Genomic DNA, 22844 nt, shown 5'->3' on the forward strand with positions numbered 1-22844 from the left:
AATAGAGTTAGGAAAAAGAGGAACGCCACAAGATCTGAATAGATATACACATGACGAGTGAAATTAGTAATTCTTTTGGCTGCTACTGCATCAGAAACACTTTGATTGGAAAACCAAGGGAGATCCACCATCTGTAACAGAGAAATGAAGAAGACTCTCAAGTAGAAAGAGATCACTTAGAACAATTTATCAGGAGCTTGTCTCACTGCTAAAACAAATTACTGGACTCACATATAACTCTTAATCTTCTCATGGTCCTATACCAAATCCTTCCGTTCGATCTATCATTTAAGGTCATTTGTTGTTTTTCTTCAACATGCTGGATTGTTGGCTATGAATTCTGCGTATATTCATAAATTGTTGTAGTTATAGTTATAAGTGCTTGTCTGCTACTTAGATTTGCTGGGTTCGTGTTCATGCCTAATGTCCATATCCATTCGTCTTAAAGGAGAGAGAAAGTAAAAAAAGAAAGAGAGAGAGTTTGCAGAGGAGAGAACAAAATGAAAGAATAAGAAATCAAAAGGTAGAAAGAAATATCGGAGAGAGAGAGTTGAAGACGATGTAGACTTGATCACTTGATCGTCACACATAAACGACGAAGGATGGCCATGTGAATAATGAAAGTGATCGGATTAGCTATCAAAATCAAGATAGCCGGTAGAGCGATCCCCAAACTTTTTGATTTTGGCGGCTAATCCCCAAACTTAATCGAAGAAGTTTCTTTATACAAAAAATTTCCTTATATTTATTTTTCATAGTTTTGGTAATTATTAAAAAGCAACTATAACGATAATAAATCACGATAAGAATCAACTCTTGCTAGGCTTTTTATTTTGGTAGGTTACTTCGGCTAGGCTGGAAAGCTCCTTTTTAACTACTTACAAATATAAAAAGCAAAAAAAAAGACAACGCAGAGGCACACCCCAATCAGTAGATTAGCCCCACAAATCCCAGTCCCCACTATAAGTGCCACTAGCATCCCCCCATGGCAACTCCCCATTCGGAGGAGAGGTGGAGTTGGTCTCCCTAGTCGTCTTCCCTGGGTTGGCCGGCCAGGCAAATTCAGGTGCCGGCTGGCAGTCCAAGAAGTGATAGAGCCATTCCCCGCCGTCGAAACGGAAGCTGGCAATGATGATGACATTAGAAGCTAGCGAGTCTGAGGCATGTTGCTCGAGATTTCTCTATTTGCTATTTTAGAGGAAATTCTGGATGGTGGTGTTTGGTTTGGTTTGGATGTATGACTAAGCGGCAACTTCGGGTAAGCTGGCAAGCTTCTTTCATAACTGCTTACATCATGATGTAAGCAGTTATGAAAGAAGCTTGCCAGCTTACCCGAAGTTGCCGTTTAGTCATACATCCAAACCAAACCAAACACCACCATCCAGAATTTCCTCTAAAATAGCAAATAGAGAAATCTCGAGCAACATGCCTCAGACTCGCTAGCTTCTAATGTCATCATCATTGCCAGCTTCCATTCCGGTAGCAACGGACGGCTCCATCACTTCTTGGACTGCCTAGCCAACACCTGAATTTGCCTGGCCGGCCAGCCCAAGGAAGAACACTTGGAGACCAACTCCACCTCTCCTATGAATGGGGAGTTGCCGTGGGGGACGCTGGCAGCACTTATAGTGGGGACTATGGTTTGGCGGGCTAATTCTATTGATTGGGGAGTGCCTCTACATGTTTTTTTTTTTTTTTCATTTTTTTTGTTTCTTTTTCTGTTTTTTTCTTTTTGTTTTTGTAAGTAGTTAAAAAGGAGCTTTCTGGCCTAGCTTGAGTAGCCGGCCAAAATAAAAAGCCTTGCCGGAGTTGATTCGCATCATGATTGTATTATTGTTATTGTTGCTTTTTAATAAGTATCAAAACTATGAAAAATAAGTATAAAGAAATTTTTTTGTATAAAGAAACTTCTTCTACTAAGTTTGGTGATTAACCGCCAAAATAAAAAAGTTTGGGGATTGCTCTACTGGCTACCTTGATTTTGGCGGCTAATCCGGCCACATCCATTATTCACATGGCCATCCTTTGTCGTTTAGGTGTGACGATCAAGTGATCAAGTCGACATCTTCTTTTGATTCTCTCTCTCCGATATTTCTTTCTACCATTTGATTTCTTGTTCTTTCGTTTTGTTCTCTCCTCTGCGAACTCCCTTTCTCTCCCTTTGTTTTTACTTTTTCTCTCCTTCAAGACGAATCCTCTCTCTCCCTCTATCAGATTTTCTTTGAAAGGCCTGCCCCCTTTCCCGTCCTCTATTTACCGGGTGACGAGGGATGTTTGTTAAACAGAATAACCAATTGTTCAACGAGGCAAGCTGACGGGCTCCGTTACTGCAGCTGGTGACGGTGCTTCATCAGCGACTAATTCTCCACCATGGATAACGGCTACTGAGAGAGTTTGATTTTTCTACTAAGCACCGATTGTGGATTTGACAACAAAGTGGGACCTTGCATTCCCCTAAAAAAAAAAAAAAAAATTTTTTGCTCCTTCATGATTGGTTTACAGCCAGAATAAGAAAATACTCGAGCTGTTCAAATAATTTTATCAAACTAAATTGGGCTCTCAAATTGACCTATTTATGGAGGCTGAGTGCGCAGATGGTCAGAAAAAAAAGATATCCTCTTTCCTTTTCCATCCATTTTTGCCTCTTGCTCCCTCCATACAACAGATGTTCTCACGGCCATCTATTAACTTTCACTTCCGTAAATGAGGTTTCACGTTATTAGCGGCATTTTCCGCTACTATTGGTCTTGTGAATGTACTTTGAAATATAGTAAAGTTTCATAAGGCTTATTGTACATTGGTGGACGTAGCCCCAGGTAAAATCTTAATTAGCATTGATCTTTTGTATTCGTGCATCTCCAATATGTTGCAATTATATTTCCAAAGAACGACACCATTAATGCTAAGACTTGTCTAATATGAATCCAGATAATGTAGAGACAGAAGAGCAATTAGTCTATATGCCTATGAGTCTGAGGTTTGTGTTGAGTTCTTGATGGAGACGAGTGACCTGATTGAAAAATAATCGAAAAGATACAAATGTTGTAAGACCGTGTAAGGTTCTGTTTGGTTCAGCATTTGGCCAAGGGACTTTGAGAAAATGCAAATACCTTTGGACTAAAGGCCTTTTTCAAAATGTAAGTAATGTTTGGTAAAATGTATTTTAAAAACGTATTTGGAAAGCAACTTTGATGTAAATGTTGTTTGGTAAAAATGAACTTTGTAAAGTATTTTTACTTTTTGAAAACAAAAAGCGGTAGCGGTGGCGGCCAATGGCGGAGGCCGGGTAGTAGCGAGCGATAGGTGGGCGGTGGTCAGGTGACGGGCGGTGGTAGTGACGGGCGGCAGCCGCGGCGAGCGGAGATAGCGACGGCGGGAGGGTGGCGGTGGCGGCGGGTGGGCGGTGGCAAGACGGGGTGGTTGGCGGTGGCCGGGCAGCTGGTAGCCGGTGGCGGTGAGTGGCGGCCGCTGGCGGCATGGGTCGAGCGGGCTGGTGGCTGCAAGCGAAGAAGACAAAGTAAAAAAAAAAAAAATTTAGTTGCATTTCGTAAAAGTGTTTTAGCCCACCTCTAGAGGTACTTTGGGCTAAAAGACTTTGGAGAGCATTTGAGATGCAATTGCATCTCCCCAAAATGAGCCAAAAAATGAACCAAACACCATTTGCATTTGGTCAAGAGACTTTAGAGCTCCAATGCTCATTTCCAATGCTGAACCAAACGGGGCCTAAATGGTCAAGGCAATAGTTATGTGAATATGTGGCTGAAATTGAGTTCAACAACTAGATTTGTAAGAGTGAGATACAATGGTGGAAGGTAAATTACATAATGTCGTCAGGATCTACTCTTAATTTTGAGAGCTGGTAAGTTTAGAAATCAAAGAATCAATTTTCTTCCCACAAAGATGAATTCAAATGCTAACGAAACAAAACATCGAATTTAACAACAATAAATAGGTTGTATGCGGCACTTGAATGATATAGACGACGAGTGTCAATGATCACAAATTATGCAAGAAAACAACCTGTGGGTGAAACTTTTGGGCACCAACCGGTCGAGCCATCAGCTAGACCGACCATATCTGTGTTGTTACGCCATTTTCGGATGGCCCCTCTGGTTTACTGCAGAATGCTTTGAATGCAGATTCAACATGTTTCATAGCGTCAAGCACTGTCACGTTCTGCCATTTTCGTATGGTCTTGAAGGGTCATGCGAAACTATGAGAGAGAGAATGCGACATTGGCAAGGAATGTAATGGCAATGACTAAGCCCTAGTATTACAATCCTTCTATTGAGGGACAATTTTCTATATTCCAGCAGCGAGACTATGCATATGAAGTTTTTGTACAAACCTAGTCCCGGCACAATCCAGGGAGAAACCAATATCATTGGCACTGAGACACCAAGAGAATCTCAATTAAAGTAGGGAAATTACACAAAAAAAAAAAAAATCCTAATCCTATTACTCTTGTGCCAATTCAATCCTAATTCTTTCAATTGTGCAAATTTAGTTGTGAATATTTTTACGTTTTGCCAATTGAGTCCTTCTGGCCAGCTAATTTTGGTCAAAAATCGCCGACGTTTGCATCGGTTGTCCTACGTGACAAGGTTAACACTAACATGAACGATTTCTATAACTTTTTATATATTTTTTCATTTTTTTCTTTTCTTTTAACCGTTTATTTCTTCCATGCTTGGCGAGGTCGCCAGTCACAGGCAAGGGCTAGTGACCCTTTCTGACCACAGGTGAGTGCAAGCGACCCTTGTCAATAACAAGCGAGGGCTTCGTGGCCCTCACCCACCCGCAAGGATCACCGGCACTCCTTTGTGGTTTTTGAGGGTCGGTTGGCGACCTTCGCTAGACTTGGTAGGAAAAAAGGAAAAGAAAGAAAGGCAAAAAATAAAAAATCAATTTCTTTTGAAAATTACAAAAAAATTATAAAAATATAATCCACAGTGATACCACCAATTCTACAAGGCACTCGCCCACATCCACGTTCGGGTAAAATTGGCCGGATTGACTCAATTGACAAAATATAAAAATATTTAAGACTAAATTGGTATAATTGAAAAGTTTAGGACTAAATTAAATAAGTGCAATCGGTTTAAGACTTTTTTGACAATTTTTCCTACTTAAAGTTATTGAGCTCAGGCTTGAAGATGCCATCTGGACTCGAGACGCCCTACACCATAGTCAGGAATGATACCTGAACATGCCGTGCTCATCGCAAAACAGTCTCATTCCATTAGGGGGTTCTGACTTTTACCCAATTCTCTACGCATACAAGCCAAAATTCTGATTAAGTGAATTTCTCACTTCTGAGGATCTTGGGTTGGATGCTTGGAATTGTAAATAATATTGATTAGCTGGCGTGTTTCCATTCCAATTAGTAGTTAGCCGCTTTCCATACTTGGGTGTTTATTTACAGAACTACATTTTGATAAATTGCTTGTTGATTGTTTTCCTAAGTGTTAGGGTAAGGATTAAGCTATCAATTGCATGAAAATGACATAAAAACATTATGCATGATCATCTAGAATTGTTTTGATACCTGTAGTCTTTAAATGATAAGCAGAATGTGTGATCACCTTAGGAAATATCGACTGTTAAGTACCGAAATGGTGCTGCTTAGATAATTAACGTAAACAAATCCTCAAATCTAGATGCTCTAGTTGCACAGGAATTGAGACGATACTTCCATATCTCGATTGATTTCTAGCCGACCCCAATTGGCTAGTGGTGACTCCTATTAATGATTTATGTTGCTAATCATGAGAACGAAATCCAACGTCACGCGAGGTAGGACTTGAGAGGGTCTGAGCTATGTTCCAATGTCAATACCTCTAAACACGCATGGGTCGCGATAGCAGCAGGAAAATCTATCCTCCTAATGCATGCATTCTCTTTAGGCTTCTGATTTTTCCCAAGAAAACTCGCGACAAATATCAGTGTAGAGTCTTAGAGCTTCGTTCACTCTCTCTAGCCGAATCATGTTTGTTACTGCGCATACCATTTGCATTTCTAGTTTTTTTATCTTTCATATCTCTTTGTTTGATTTTCATTTGGTTTATTGCCTATGGCTGATGTTTAGCGCCTGTTGTATGCTAAGTTGTAAAAATTGTCATAGAATGCATCAAGCCTAGAGAAATTATATTTTTGGATTTATAGAGTGCACCAAAGATCAGTTAACAACATATGAACTCCTCTTTCTCAATATATACTAAGTGCAACCAAAGTTGTCACATGTTTGCTAAACGAATTGCCTAAACATCAAGAGTGAGTTTGTCGATCAATGTATCCTCCAACGGCTTCTGACTTAAACGTCATGTCATCTTACATATTCTTCAAATCTTAAACCATAGGTCAAGTCAACAGGAAAGGTCCACCGTAAGGGGTCAATTATTTAGTGTCAAGATCTTAAGACATGGTATTCCAAAAGAGAATCACGAGTTCTCGTCAATTTCTCATCCTGTGATCGACTCTATGATAGTATTAAGTCCTCCAAGACATGAACATGATATGAGATAAAATACAAATTATAGAAAGAAAATGAGAATGTGCAATAACACGTTATACTCAACCCGTTTATTGGCACAGATACACGAGTTTTGACAAAAGAGGTTTCCATTCATTGATGGTTTATTCTCATCTTAATCTCAAGAACGATTAGGACATGCCACTATTAATCTTTCCATACACAGATATATGGATTTTCTTTTTTAGCTGAAGCTATTAATAAGGGAAAGAGGAAATTGCGTCGTGAGTAAAGACGTCAATGCATACGAGGCATGACATAACATCATGTGATTAGAAGATGACATCAAGTTAAGGCCAAATTAACATCCAATTGAAGCAAAACAGTCACAATCAGCATGCGAACAATAAGCAGATGGTGAAAGAGTTTCATGGAAGCCAAACCACTCGATATGGTGAGCTAATATCATCGTGTGTTCATGTCATTGTGAAAACTCATGAATAAAACATCTAAAGATATGTTTGTCATGGATCGACCAAGTAAAGAAGGCTCTCAATCTACAAAAACACAAGGATTTAGTGACGGAATTTGCCACGAAAACTTTTTGTAGCTAATTTGCATTGCGACGAAAATAGCGCCAATTCAATATTAGGAAATTGAGCGATGAATTTTTTTTTTCCACGAACATTGTTTAGGAATAAATATGGCGACAAACTTTGCGACGAAATTTGTTCAGCCATGAATTTTGCAACGACTAGGCATGGGACAAATTTTGCAACGAACTTTTATAATTTGTGATCGTATAATAAAATAATTTCTTTTAATTTTCAATTTTAAATCTAATTAAAAACAAAATTAATTTCTAGAATTTGTATTTAACATTGATAAAGCAAGATCTAAATATTATAATAGTATGCAAACAAAATACATTCATCTACCATTCACTGGAAGAGAGTTTCTAAATAAACAAAATACCATTCATCTATCATTCATTTAACATAGATTCTTAAGTACCGTAACAACGCAATCTCTAGTAGACAACACCAGATCTTCTGAAGAAACAACTTCGGGGCCATGACATCATCTTCATTGGAAGAGAGAACTTCATGTGCCCACTCAATAAATCTGAAGGTGAACATGGAAAGAAAATAAGCAGGGGCATATATACTGACAGACACAAAAAACACAAAACAGAAAATCGAGATATCTTTGAGCCAAATCACACTTAAAAATTGAAGTTTGACATATCAATGGACATTGGGACTTATAGGAGGGTCTAATAGTAGGATTTATGGACAAAAGGAACCAAAAAAAAAAAACCAGATTATTAAGGTTGCATCAGGAGGGGAAGCTAACTTGGAACCAGAGTGATGAACGATCGTATATCTTAGTTCCAAAACATAAGTTAGCAGAAAGAAATGATCACAAGAGTTAACTTTAACTTAAGTGCTTCCCCTGCTCAGTCTGTCTAACTCCACACTTCTCCATGTTGTGGCTCAAGAGCCCCTTAACTAAAATAGTAGTGCGAGTTAAATTGTAACTTGTCAAGCTAAGAAAGAGAGAAGCATCCATTTGAAAATATGAGTACACTATCACAACCACTTACAACATTTCCTGTATCATTCTTATAGGTTGAGTTATATCATATGCTCACATTGAAGTTATTGGAATTTGTATTAAGGAAATCATACCCTGTGAGAGAAAAAAATGTTGTTAGAATTGTTGTACATATGGATAAATGAGCAAATGAAGCCAGAAATAAAGGCACGATCCAGAGCTGCAACTATCTCATTAATTTGCCTTTCTGGATTCCCTTTCCGATAGCCCTTGTATAGCTCATCATTTACTGCTAACGAACTGTTTCTCCACAAATGTAAACCTTGGGCACAAGTTACATCTAAATGTACAATAAAAAAGATGAACAGTTATCAAAGCGAAGGATTTTAATCCCTTGATTTTGTAGAGGGAGGAGCAATAGGTATTGTCGGATGACAATGATCTATTAGGAAACTACTAAGTATTAGCTCAAGAAGGTGCATACATTGAACTCCATTAAAATAAAAGATGACTCTATTTGAAAGGAAATTACATGATCCTCGGAGGCTTATATGGATACTCTAGAGGGAATTTGATCTTGCCATAATAATATCCACCTAGTCACAATGATAACAACAATTTCAAACAGAATTTTACTGTGTGACCTCCAAAGTCAAAATGAGCACTAATGGGGAAAAATCAAAATCTATAGTACCTACAAAGGGTGTTCCTGAGCTTCCATCCAACACGTAATCTAGAAAACCAAAATTGAAGAATGCCAAGCCAAAGTACGATAATAGTTAACATTATGACAGTAAATGCAGAAGGAAAGATGTCAAAACAATTTCCAACAGGTCAAGGCTTCATACTGATTGACTCTCGCAGAAGCTTAAATGTACTTAAAAGTATAAAGAATGTTCTCAAAACTAGCCAACTCGTGGAAGATCTTAACAGGATTCATTAATCATCTAATTCCACTCCTAATTGCAACAAAAACAGAAAAGACTCAATGTCCAGATAGAACAAGGAACAAGCAATAACTAATGAAGTGCAACGGATTCTTATTCACTTATTATCGATGCAAGACTATCTCCACAAATAGCATGTTCCAAAGCTGAATCTAAGTAATTATTCCTTACCCAGTTGTAATTCGATAAATCCAGCTCATTCAGAGAACAATTTCGGAGACACTCTGTCCAAGGAACAACAATAGAAAACACAAATTTCAATTTTTGTTCTAGTTAAACTCACCTAGGAACATTCTCACTGGAAGAGACTCTCTCTAGCTTTCTGCAAAATCAAGCACAACACTCCTGAAACAACAATCCAGTCACCTAAAATTGCATTTTTCTTGAAACACCAACTCAGTCACCTAAAATTGCATTTTTAAAACCAAAAACCAAAATCAAGCAAGAAAAAAAAAAGAACTTTGAAGCTGAAATCCTAAAAAGAAATGAGTAAAGCAATGCTTTTGAAGCAATTGGGGAATTAGACTGACGCGGTTGGGAGGCTGAAGGCAACTGTAGCGATGATTGGGCGTGGCTTCGGCGATCGTGAGATGGGACTCGTTGAATGGAGCGAGAAATTGCTCGCACTGAGCCATGCGTTCGACAATCTGAATGAGTTTGCGAGTCTCGATTGGTGAGGGGATTGAACGCGAGCCGATGTCGAGAAGGGGGCGTCGACGGCGAGAGCTTGGGGAGAGCGTGAGACGCCATTTCAACGCTATGGATAGAGTGTGAGAGAGACAGAGGGGGAGAGCGAGAGGGTGAATGAAGAAACCTAGCGGAGGATCCGCCCTTATTGAAACCGACGAAATTTTTTTGTAGCTAGTGATGAAAACAGGATTCGTCGCTAATTTAGCAAGGAAATTTTAGCGACGAAAAACACATTCGTCGCTAAATTACGACGAGTCCTGTTTTCGTCGCTAATTTAGCGGGGAAATTTGGCGACGAAATCCTATTTCATCACTAAATTAGCGACGAAATATGCATTTGTTGCTAAATTAGCCATGAAAATAGGATTCGTCGCTAATTTAACAAGACAATTTTAGCGATGAAATTCATTTTCGTTGCTAAATTAGCGACGAAAAACTCATTCGTCGCTAATTTAGCGAGAGAAATTTAGCAACGAAAAAGGTATTCGTCACTAATTTAGCGACGAAAAAGGGATTCATCGCTAAATTAGTGACGAATCCCCTTTTCCAACATCTTTTCTTCAATAATTTGTACAATTAACGACGAAATTTGCGACAATTTTGTCTATATCGTCGCTTCTTCAATTAATTTTTACAAACTTTTTGGTACTTTTCTCATCTTTTAACAAAAAAACTAAAAATGAAAAATGGATCTTTGTAAACTAACCAAGGCAAGAAAATGTACAATGTTTCCAATTAAATTTTCAGTCATACCATTTCCGAGCATTTTAAATGAGTAAAGTACAATGATCTTAAGAACAAAACACATAATCTAAATTACAAAATTAGGATATCATTTGTAATCTAAATTACACATAATCTAAATTGGTACTAATGTTTAACTTTTAGGATTGATTTGCTAGAATTGAAAGCTTTTTATGTATCTCTTGATTATTATAACATATGAATGGCATCCTTTTTTTTTGACCAAAAAAATATTTAAGAGAGAAATGGCCGAAAGACTTTGTTTTATCCCTTCTTAGTCTTATTGTGGACGGAATAAGAGCCGAGTCCAAGATGATAGATATTATGAAATATGACAAAGCCGATTGGTGGGCTATATGTAAAAAACCAAAGCATGAAGAAAATCGAGGAACACTAGAAGGATACAACATATCAACAAGAAGAAGTTTATAACACGGTTGAAACCGAGGAATATAATATTCTGACTTTACGAGATCCATGTTGAGCAGTGATAGATGTGGATCTAATTGAAATTCGCGATATATGTTATTGTTGTTGTCATTATTACTATGATTATTAATATTGGTATTATCATTATTATTGTTGTTGTTGATTATTGTTATTATTGTTATTATATTTCGTCGCTAAATGGTGACAAACCACGCAATTTAGTTGTTATTATCATTATTATTGTTATTATTATTGTTGTTGATTATTATTATTTGGCTATATGTTTTTATTTTTTATTTTTTTGCTTTTTTGTGGTAAGTGTCGTGGCTAATTTCGTCACCAACTAGCGATGAAATTAGCAACAATACAGACAAAATTGTCGCAAATTTCGTCGTTAATTGGAAAAATTAATGGAGAAAAGATGTTGGTGGACTTTAGCAACGAAAAAGGGATTTGTCGCTAAATTAGCAACGAAAAGAGACAATTCGTTGCTCATTTAGCGATGAATCACTTTTTCGTCGCTAATTTAGCGAGGCAAATTTAGCGACGATTGTCGCTAAATTTGCAACGAAAACGGATTTTGTCGCTAACAAAACCTTTTTCGTCGCAAATTAACGACTAATTTTTGTTCATCACTATTTGCGTCGCAAATTAGCGACGAATACCTATTTCGTTGCAAATTAGCGACGAATGTTTTTCGTCGCTAATTTTTCGTGGCTAAAACCTTGTTTTTTTGTAGTGATAACATGCGCCTGGTTTTGATAAAATGAAGACTAACGTCTTTCTATGAATAGGAATGTAATCTGAGGTCATCCAAGAAATCAGTGGGCTAGTGCTTCACAGAGGTCCTGAGCTGTTTAGTTTCTTGGAGTGGGGAGGTTTAAGGTTGTCTACAAATGGTACTACGAGAAAGTTAATTTGGCTCATTCTGTGGCGCTTTTTCATCTTTGATCAAGTTCGTCGCAATCATGTTGTGCAGATATGGGAATGATCCGGACGATAATGAGATTCATGTATCTACACAACATGATTGCGACCAACTTGATCAAGGATGAAAAAGCGCCACAAAATTAGCTAAATTAACTTTCTCCTGGTACCTTTTGTGGACAACTGTTAAACCTCCCCACACCAAGAGACTCCATAGCTTAGGACCTCTATGAAGCACTAGCCCACTGATTTCTCGAATGACCTCATATTACATTCCCATTCATAGAAAGACGTTAGTCTTCGTATTATCAAAACCAGGTGCAGGTGCATGAGGCGGTTTCAGCGAGAGAGAAGATGGAAGATTGGAGAACATATGGTTTCAATCCCCTCTGTTCTTGAGCATGTTAACTGACTAAATGAACAAAATTGTTTATATGTGGGAGACGGTTAGTAGAGAGAGATAAAGGTGGAATTGGTTATGGTGTCATCCGTGCTGATTGCTAGAAAGGTGGTCAATTATTTCCTCAGTTAAGGATTTGCTTCTTCAACATCGAAGACGACTCACTAAATGTTTTCTGGCTGGAATTGTAATATCTTCACATCTAGTGACATGTCGACATTCATTCACACATTAGGCATTGTGATCATTGAAATAGATTTTACTGAATGATTTCATGGTTGTTCCATGTGGTTATAATGTTTAGCAAACATTTGAGGATATGAGTGTAAGAACCTCTTGCCAAAATATGTCTCTGTCTTAATTCTGTCTCTTATTCCTGTAATATTTTTTCGAAAGTGAACTTTTTGGACAGGCACTATCTGTTAATAAAAGTTTGGGCGTGTGGATATAGGGGTAGGTCTCACTTTTTTCCTAAAACTACTCTAGCAACCTCTTATAGGTAAATAGTGCATGAAATGAAAGATTAAGTAATCCAGGATATAGGACTAGATGTCCTGACTTTTTTCTTTTCAAGCTTTTGGTGACGAGGAACACCGACCAATACCCTGCATTCTTTGCTGTTTATAACATGGAGGCAACTCATCTTCTTTGAGATTATTTGTGAAATTTGACTCCTAATGACATGTCGACGTTCATTTGATACATTAAGCATTGTGATAATTAGAATATCTTTAGCGATTAGAGATAAAACGAATTGATCTCATTGTTGCACTATGTAGATCTAATGTTTAGCAAACATTTGAGGGCATAAGAGTAAGAACCTCCTGCCAAAAGGCGTTTCTGTCTTAATTCTAGCTCTTAGTCCTATAATAAAGTTTGGGAGTGTGGACGGAGGGGTAGGTCTCACTTTTTTCCGAAAACTATTCTAGCAACCTCTTATAATCATGGTAGACCTATTGATCACAGTGCGGTGCCTGCTCCCTAATAACCTTCAAGCTGTTCTTGCTTAAAATTAGATGAGACACGGATTATGCTCAATGAGTGCAGCTCTCCTATTAATCCATGTCAGATGGTGCAATTGACTCCACTGATCTTGGCTTATTATACTATAAACTTTTGAGCTTCTTCGTTCTAAAGATTCTAATTTTTCCTTCTCTTAATTGGAGAAGGTTTTTTGTAATACAGGATATAGGACTAGATGTCCTGCCTCTTTTCTTTTCAAGCTTTTGGTGACAAGGAACGCCGATCAGCACCCTGCGTTCTTTGCTATTTATAACTTGGAGGCAACTGATTTTCTTTGCTGATAAATTCGATTTTCAATTTGTAGAATTCAGCCGAGGAGCTTTATCTCTTCTTTGAGATAATTTGCTATCATGGTCACACTCAGTCAAGAAATTCACTTCACATGAATTCGACTTCTTCTCATTCGAACAACATCTACGCTTTTGAGCAATAAAGAGGCACAAAAAGAAGAAAGCAAGAAAAAAAAAAAAAAAAGAAGAAAGCAAGCTCTACACAGGTTAGTTGCCCAAGCTGGTGCAGGGTTAATAATAATGTTTTCTATCTCCTGTGGGTCATTTTAATATTTTTCTTGTAATGCATCAAATAGAAATGATTATAGACTGGTGTTCACCCTAATATTTCTTCTCTTAATCTTTGAAGTAAGGGGAGATATTAGAAGCATCAAGAATGAAAATCAGAGGAGGAGGAGGAGGGACTTAGCTCTGATTCAACATCATCGGTAGGATGCATCTGAAGAAGCTTCAACTGGATATGACAGAATTCGGGAACAATTGACAAACTTCTGAAGAAGGAGATTCATCACCCCAGGAGGTCCTAGAAGTCGACAGATTTCGGGAGAAGAAAGAGCTTTGGGGCTTTGCTTGGAGAGGGGCCAGCTTTTGATGGAGTTACGGTAGTGGGAGGTGGTTTCAGCTAGAGCGAAGATGGAGGATTCGAGAACAGATCGATTTCATGGTTGCACCACATGGATATAATGTTTAGCGAAAATTTGAGGGCGTGAGCGTAAGGACCTCCTGCCAAAAGATGTCTCTGTCTTAATTCTACCTCTTATTTCTTGTGTTGTGGGAGAAGAATCCCTATAGACATATATTACAGAAAATAAACAATTGCAGAGTGTCACACTCACTTGGACCGTCACTTATCTATTCTCCTGAAGGGCAGCTTTATTGCCAACCAGAGCCATAAACATGTCAGGGCTTCCATGTTTTTTTAACACAATCTTCATCAAGAGATATCAAGAGAGGAGGATAAAGCTCCATATTGAAAGCAAAGAGAGGAAATGTCAGGTAATTAGATATTAAGAGTACGCAGTGATATCGCTATGATGGGACATATTTGTTATATTCTTTAGCTAGATTAGAAAATGAGTCATGCTAATCTGCTACTATATCTACTCTGTTACATCAAATATTCTCCAAAGTTGGTTGAATCTAATATATGGTTTTTCTTCCAATAGCTGGTAGAAATTGTTCGCAATTATCGAGTCTAGACGCTCTCAAATGGGTGCAGAAACTCGCTGGAACAACCTAAATCGTACCATCAACATAAAGACCCCCCCATCTGTTTCATGGAAAAGGTCATATGGAACACATACTCCAACAACTTCCACCAAAATTGACTTGAAAGAAAGCGGTAAACAGGAAATTTACATGGCTTTCGACTATGTCCAGAGGCTGAGAGTGCAGATGGTAGGACAAAAAAGATATCCGCTTTCCTCTTCCATCCATCCTTGCCCCTTTCTCCCTCAATTAAACGCATGTTGTTCTCACAGCCATCTATTGTCTTTCACTTCGTAAGTGAGGTTTCACGTTATGGGCGGCATTTTTTGCTACTAACAGTCTTGTAAAAGTGTTTCAAAATATAGTAAAGTTCATATGGGTTATTGTTCATTTGGAGCATCTGACTCCTGGTAAAATCTTAATTAGCATTTTTTTTGTAGCCGTACATCTCCAATATATTGCAATTATATTTAAAAAAAAAAAACAATGCTTTTAATGCTAAGACTTGTCTAATATGAATCCAGATAAGGTAGAGACAGACGAATCATTAGTCTATGTGCCTATGACTCTGAGGTTTGTGTTGAGTTCTTGATGGAGGCGCATGACCTGATTGGAAATAATTGAAAGGATACAAATGCTTTAAGACCATGAAAATGGTCAAGGGCACAGTTAAGGTTGAAAGCATCATCCTATGTGAATATGTGGCTGAAATAGAGTTCAATGAGCAGATTCGCAAGAGTAAGATACCGTGCTGGAAGGTAAATTACATAATCCTATTGGGAATTGCTATCATCAAGATCTACTCTTAATCTTAGAGCTGGTAGGTTTATAAATCAATGAAACATTTTTTCCCCAAAAAAATGAATTCAAATGCTGATGAAACAAGAGATCGACTTTAACCACAATAAATCGGTTGTATGCGGCACTTGAAGAATATAGAGGACGAGTGTGAATAATCACAAATTATGCAAGAAAACAGCCTCTGGAAGAAACTTCTGGGTACCATTCAGGGGGATCCATTCGCTTGACCGACCACATCAGCATTGTTTATGCCATTTTCGGATGATCCCTCGGGAACTACAGAATGTTTTGAGCGCAGATTCAACATACTTCACAGCGACAAGCACTGTCATATTCTATAGTAGCTTGTGTGGATAAATGTCTGTCTGGTGGTCGCCATTCAATGTCGCAGCCAATTGATCCAGCTGGTCTTGAAAGTGATTAAGTTGTGTTGCCTCCTAGGCCCTTGATTCTCTGAGCTTCACCTGCTCAAGTCAGTTTAATTTGCATGAAATATGGTAAAAGTCTAGTAGGAGTTTTATGAGCTCCATCGTTGTCTTTCACTCAAATTGATAAAACAAAGGATCATCTGATAAAGAGTAAGAAGAACAATGAACATAAGAAATCGATGATAACACTATTGATTCTAGTTAATTGTTGCTCGAAACAAGTTGGAGATCACAAAGAGGCTTTTACATGGTTTTCGAGTTGAGATTGACCTTAGTTATCTCGTTAGGCAAAAAGTTAGTGTACCTAACATCATTGCCAGTGATGATACATATGATGTTTGAGTAGTTCATGTTCACTTGGCAGTCTGTTTTGGACAACATCGAAGGTGTCCGCCCACTCTTCTTGCTTTGTCAGGAAATTTGGTAGATTGAAGTTCTTTTTCACTGATGCCGGGATTGAGGAATGCTTGAACTAGAAGGTAGGATATGGCTCTGAAGGCTCATGCAACACTGCAAGAGAAAATGCGACATTATCAAGATTGTAATGGAAATGACTAACCCGTAGTGTCACAATCCTTCGATTAAGGAATAATTCTGTCTTCCACCAGAGAGACTATGCATGTGAAGCTTACGATCCTACTTAAAGTGGGAAAGTGACAAAAAAAATAATTCATAAACGCATTAATCTTGTGCAAATTCAATCTCAATTCTTTCAATTATGCCAGTTAAGTTTTAAATATTTCAATGTTCTGCCAATTAAATACTTTCGACCAGCCAATTTTATTTGAAAATTGCTGATGTGTATGCCACCCGTCTTATGTATCAAGGCCGGACATCTAGTGCTGGTGTTGATAAATACTATAAATTTGTTATAAAATTTATGTGTTATATATATTTATATTTATATTTATGTTTATTTTCTTCTCTTTTTCTTTTTCTTTTTTTTCTATTTTACTTTTTCTTTCTTTCTTTTTTCCTTCCATGCTTGGCTAGGGTTATTGGTGACAGGCATGGGCTAGCCACCCTTTCCAACCATAGGCGAGGGTTAGTGACCCACCATTGCTGGCGAGTGCTTCGCGGCCCTCGCCAAGTGGCCTGCGAGGCTCGTTGGCCCTACCAAACTTGGTGAAAAAGAAGGAAACGAAAAAAATAGAAAAATGAAAAGGAAAAAGAAGAAAATTTCAAAAAAAATTAATTTAAAAAATAACTATAAAATAGTAGGGTTAATACAGTAAAAATCAATTTTAAAATACAACAATCGCAAATGCCAAATAAAACCTGCACTAAAGCTTGAGCAATCAAGATGATTGATGTTAGAAATGAAGAAAGAAACATAAATAGAGAAGTGGTGAAAGTTGATGAATATCATAAGACTTTTAAGCACCGACCGTTCGTAGCTCACGTCTAACTTTTGGCAGATTGAGTAGTTCTTCGTTTTCGAGTACACTTTAGAGCCTATACAGAGACTTTCGCAGGCTCTCGTTTCACTACTAACTTGGTTGAGCTTTCTTGAGTTTTTATCTTTTTTGGTCAAAGAGCTTTCTTGATTTTCAAATGGTAAGTTCTTACACTTTTTCTTTTTGGGTCCAAAAGTTCTTCCACTTATAAGCTCAGTTCGGAGTGATTGCATCCAAGTGACGAGAAACATATATGTTTCATAATTCATCTTCCGCGGTTGGTTTTGTCATTGATTGTAGAGACCGCCATGCTCATTTGAACAATCACAATTAGGATTTCATTTCGTTGGAGGCTCGATCTCAATGCTTCGTACACTTCTTTCACAAACTTCTATCCCTTGGAGATGTCGTGAGAAGGGTGGTCATCGTTGCTAGGCAAATAATACTGTGAAAGCTCGAAGCACCTTTGCTAGATCACCACGTAATTCGGCAACCCCCCATTCGCAATGATTCTTGAAATGTAGGTCGAACTTAGGAAATGTTTCAAGTACTTCGGTTTCCTAAGGTTCCTGGAGAATGGTGAAAACAATATGAGGTCCAAATATAAGTTACTAATCATTCATATCCAAGAGAAATTAGGAATATCAGTTCGTCGCAACATTTTTAGCACTATTATATATTATTGCATATGTTGGGCAACTTAGGAATTTATTACTACATATCATTACCCACTAATGACAATTTAGAGTTAGGTGATCATGTGGACTTCCATTAAGAAAATCAAACTCCATTGGTTCTTATATTTGAACAAAGACAAAACCTTTTATTTTAATCATTTTATGTTCATTTATATTTTCGAATAGCAAGATATATTCAATTCTCTCACTTCCATATAAAATGACTAGAGCATGTCATTAAGCAAGGTTTTAACCTTAATAAATCAATAATTAATGTAAAAAAGGTCTCTATTATACATCAAGGAAAACGACCACAATGACTGGGTCCGTTGTTTAGTAAAAAAAACTCTTTTTACTGTCTTTCAAGTTCAAAATCAAAGTTCATTTTGAAGTAAAAGAACAAGGAAAATAGATATTACATAGATAACAAACGAAAGGGGAATTCGATCTCTCTGCTAACCGTCTCCCGTATATTAAGCGATTCATCTCTCTCTTCCTTTGATTTTTCTTCAGAAGAGAGGCGTGCCACCACAACTGACTCCGCTTTCTCTGCTAACCGCGCAAGTCATCCGTACGATACTTTAGCAATTAATCTCTCTCCCTGCGCTATCCGTCTTCTTTATATAAGCAATACTTTTGTTCCTTCAAGGTCACACACACGTTCAGAAAAGGCGAGGGGAAGAATTTTCTCTTGCTGCTTCTCCCCCCCTCTTCCTCCTCCGGCCACCACCAGCACAGCAGCCCCTCCTCTCCCTCATTCCTTTCTTTCTTCTCACTTCTCCTACGGCCGCTTCGAGTTTGGGAATCATTTCATTAGCGGAAGGTCTAGATCGCTGGACATCGCTCATCCTTCTCCGGCCACAGCCTGCAAATGTCGGACCCGAGAAGAACACAAATGGTTTCACAATTATAACCTTTGGACTCGACGAAAATAGCGAAAGACTGTTTTCTGTGGAGTTCGGAATGTGTGTGCTCTTTCTCTGCTTGTCTGGACAACCAAAACTCAAAAACCCACCCTCACTCGCTCTTAGAGGCTTGGCCAACTGAACTCGAAGCTCTGGTGATTCTTAGGGAATCCTGATTTACATTTGCTGTCAATGTCATACTTTTTCTTTTCGTTTTGAATGATTTCTGCGTATCCTTCTAGGTTTTATTTTGCTCTTTGGTCAGGGGACTTTGTTGGCAATCATGGGGTGATGTTTCGATGTTATGTATTGAGATGATGGTGTTTCTTGATTGGTTATACGCGCCTTTGGGTGTTACAAGTTCAAATCACGTCGATTATTTGAAGTAGGGTATTGCGGAATCTTTGGCTTACAATGTGCGTTCTGCGTTCTAATCCTTTGATGGTTCTGTTGTTGAATCTTGAATAGCGGTGGTGCGCTTGTTTCGACTGTTATTTTCGTGGGTTTTCCTTTTGGGGATTAGCGACTTACTCATGGAGTGACTTTGGCACTGGACATTCCCAAAATGGGAACTATCGCATCAGGTGAATTCAATACTAGACGCCTGGTCTTGAAGTGGCAATCTCATTTTGAGTGAAGTTTGTTTGAGGGTGTGCATTTTTAAAGGTTTCAGTTCTGTGAACTCTGATTGATGAATCTGTCAAACCTCCTTGTTTCCCTATTATTTTATTTCTGAGGCCAATCTTATTTCAAATCCACTTTTGCAGTTAATACCCATATAAGATTTCGTCATGTATACGGCAGTAGGGTTTGTAATATGCTCGACAAAGATGATGTGCTATTGATATGCTTGATAAATATTATCTACTTGATCTCAATTTGTTGAACTGCTGATTCCAAGTTTCCAGCGTGATCAAGAAGGTGAAGCGGGAAAAGCTTATGCTCCCCAATATCTTTTGTTCTCATTCATTTGCACATGTTGGGTTCCCTATCGAGCTTCAATAGAATATAATTCCGTAGGCTTCGGTTGAATGGTATCTGTTTGAATGCATTTCCTTTTAACTTTGCAGACCTCGAATCATCATTCCACTTTCTTTTATGCATTCAGCAGTTTGTTTGTCTTACCTTTCATAAAGTCATCTGTTTTAGTAGTCTCTCATTCTTTGAACAGGACTTTTTTCGGAACAAGCCAAAATGTCTCGGAAGGGTTTGATGGAGGAGGACTCCAGTAAATTGGATGTGACAAAAATGACTCCACTCTCTCCAGAAGTAATCTCACGGCATGCGACCATAAATATCGGTCTGTACGTACAGTAACATTAGTATTATTATTACTTGTAATTATGGGCTGAAAATTTCTCTTAGTTGGCGAGTTACTTCAATGCACGTTGTTCTCTATCAGGCACTATAGGTCATGTGGCGAACGGAAAGTAGACAGTTATGAAGGCAATTTCTGGTGTGCAGGTGACTACGACCTTTGCTATTTAGTTCAATGTTTATGTTTTCTTCGAAACTAGAGTTTCAATCTACCCTATATTGGCTTTGATTGCCGATATAATGATTAGTTACCAAATTCATTTAGGGCTTTAAGTCCCGTTTGGGGAAAACCAAGTATCAATCTGCATTCTATGGTTAAAATTGATTGTGGTCGTAGTCTGTGTAGAGCAAAGGAAAATTTACTGCCAGGGCTAGTCAGTCTTATACGTGCTTCTTTGTTTTCATGTGAAGAAGTTATCAAATACAAATCATGATAATATTTTTAGCCTATTCTCTAGAGATTTATTAAGTTTGATCTTAATCAAGTACACATGATATCATATATGTATTTTATTTTAATTTTACAACACTGCACCACCGTTGACGAAGTTTTTTTAAACCGAGTGCAGCATATTATATATAAGAGAATATAATTTTTCCAATATCAAGATTATGATATCATATATAGAATTTCCAATCATAAGTGGATAACTTTATAGAACGAGATTTCTTTTCTTATTTAGATCATTACTTAGTTTTATTGTAACAAAAGTGAATGTCATATCTTTTTTATTTTATTTTATGAGATATAGATATTGCGACAATTACAAAGAATAGTGTAATGACGTGTCATTTTAACAAAATATAGTGAAAATAAAAACATAAAAGAAGATCATACTGCAAATTTGCTCGTAGATGAAAGATGTGACGAAAATTGAGCTTCAAAAGAAGTAGTTAGGAAGAATAAATAATGGTTTTTCGTTTTCCTTTTTTCCTTAGGAAATTGTTTTAACTTTTATGTAAGGAATCAAACTAATCTATGAACTCCAGTAGCCAGTAGAATTTTTCTTTCCTTATTGGGTAGTATGAGCCCGAGGGAAGTGAAGAAGACAATGGAAGAGAAAAATTTCTTGTAGCCCCCATGGATATGTTTTTTTGTGATCATGAGAATTATTTGTCTTTAATGTGTTCACCATTGCAACCAATGAATGACTAGGATGGCATTATCATTGTACAGTGATATAAACAGGTATGCCTAAAGTTGTCATAATGTCTTAAAGTATTGATAATCGGCCATATATTATATGTTTCTAAATGATCTTGTGATTTCACTAGGTATGTTCTTCTATGGAGGCTAATCAAACAAGTCGATTTGTGGCCTCCGAGCTTCAAGGATATGCAATTTTGTGAGTTCATAAAGAAAGGCCTATTTCACCGACCTTTTTTTAGGAACTCGCAAAATTGCAAGTCTTTACAGCTTGGAGGCAACAGATCGACTTGTTTGACTAGCCTCCATAGAAGAATACCAAATATTAGGTGCTTGGTGAAATCACAAGATCATGTAGAAACATAGAATATATTGCCGATTATCAATACTTTAAGACATTATGACAACTCCAGGCAGACCTATTTATATCGCTGCACAACGATAATGCCATCCTAGTCGTTCATTGGCTGCAATCGTGAATGCATTAAAGACAATTAATTCTCATGATCACAAAAAAAAAAAAAAAACATATCCATGGGGGCCTACAAGAAAATTTTTCTCTTCCATTGTCATAAAATAGTCTCCCAACTTTTCAATATTTGCATTTTAGTCCTCGGGAGAAAATATTTGTTCAATTATGTCCCTATAGAATAGGTCAGCCCATTGAGTGGGCTTGGCAGGCTTGTGGTCTCTCCTGTGGGTTCGTCTGGGCTTAATTAAGCCTTAATTAAAGGCATTTTTAATTAATTAGGTTTAATGGACTGAATTATGCTCCAAATAGGTCCCAAGCCTCTCTAATTTCCGGCACACGTCTCCCCCTTGCTGGATGAGATTTCCAATGGGTCTTGGCCTGTTCGCGAGTCAATTTCAGGTCTGTTTCAGCTGCCGATCCGATTATACAAAAATGTAAATGCATGCAGAAATTTAATTAATCTAAATGCAAACTATATGAGTCTGAATTTAACATTTTGGCTAGAGAATAAGCTTAGTCTCTTTTTTATGCAAATTTTTCTAAATGAACTAGTTGAAATTTAGGTGTCAACACTGAATGATGGCAATTCCACTTATTTAACCCGAAATGCATATTCCACTTCTTTATCCCGTCTCGTTCTCATTCTATCTTGCCCCACTTTCTCTTCAGCGGTATCTTCAGTTTTTAGGATTCTTCCCTATGTAACCTAACCATTGGGACCAGAAACTGATGCATGATTTGGATTACCACTATGTCATGGGGAGTTGAATCTTTACCACTTAAACTTTATTGAGAGTATATTTTCTTTTGACTAAAGGGGGTTGGAGTGATGGTAGGTTATAGCGACAATGGAAGCTGTATCATAGATGGATATTGGTGCTAGAGAGGTGAATTATCGTCTATCAATTTTTCAGTTTGGATCTTCTTGGGCAATTTGATTGAGGCACATAAAGATATTGGTTTGTGGATGTATATTAGCTACATGATTCACTAAATTTTGAGACTGAGTATGG

At 37.7% G+C, this 22844-nt stretch overlaps 1 long non-coding RNA gene across 1 annotated transcript; it reads left to right on the forward strand.

Moving 5' to 3' along the window:
• The first annotated feature begins 18993 nt into the window (after positions 1 to 18993).
• Positions 18994 to 20578, forward strand: LOC115725859. Its single transcript, XR_004013474.2, has 3 exons — positions 18994 to 19050; positions 20048 to 20195; positions 20298 to 20578. It is a non-coding gene; the product is annotated as an uncharacterized LOC115725859 (long non-coding RNA).
• The last annotated feature ends 2266 nt before the right edge of the window (positions 20579 to 22844 follow it).

This window comes from Rhodamnia argentea, chromosome 5 (genome assembly GCF_020921035.1).
Source record: "Rhodamnia argentea isolate NSW1041297 chromosome 5, ASM2092103v1, whole genome shotgun sequence".
Classification (NCBI taxonomy): domain Eukaryota; kingdom Viridiplantae; phylum Streptophyta; class Magnoliopsida; order Myrtales; family Myrtaceae; genus Rhodamnia; species Rhodamnia argentea.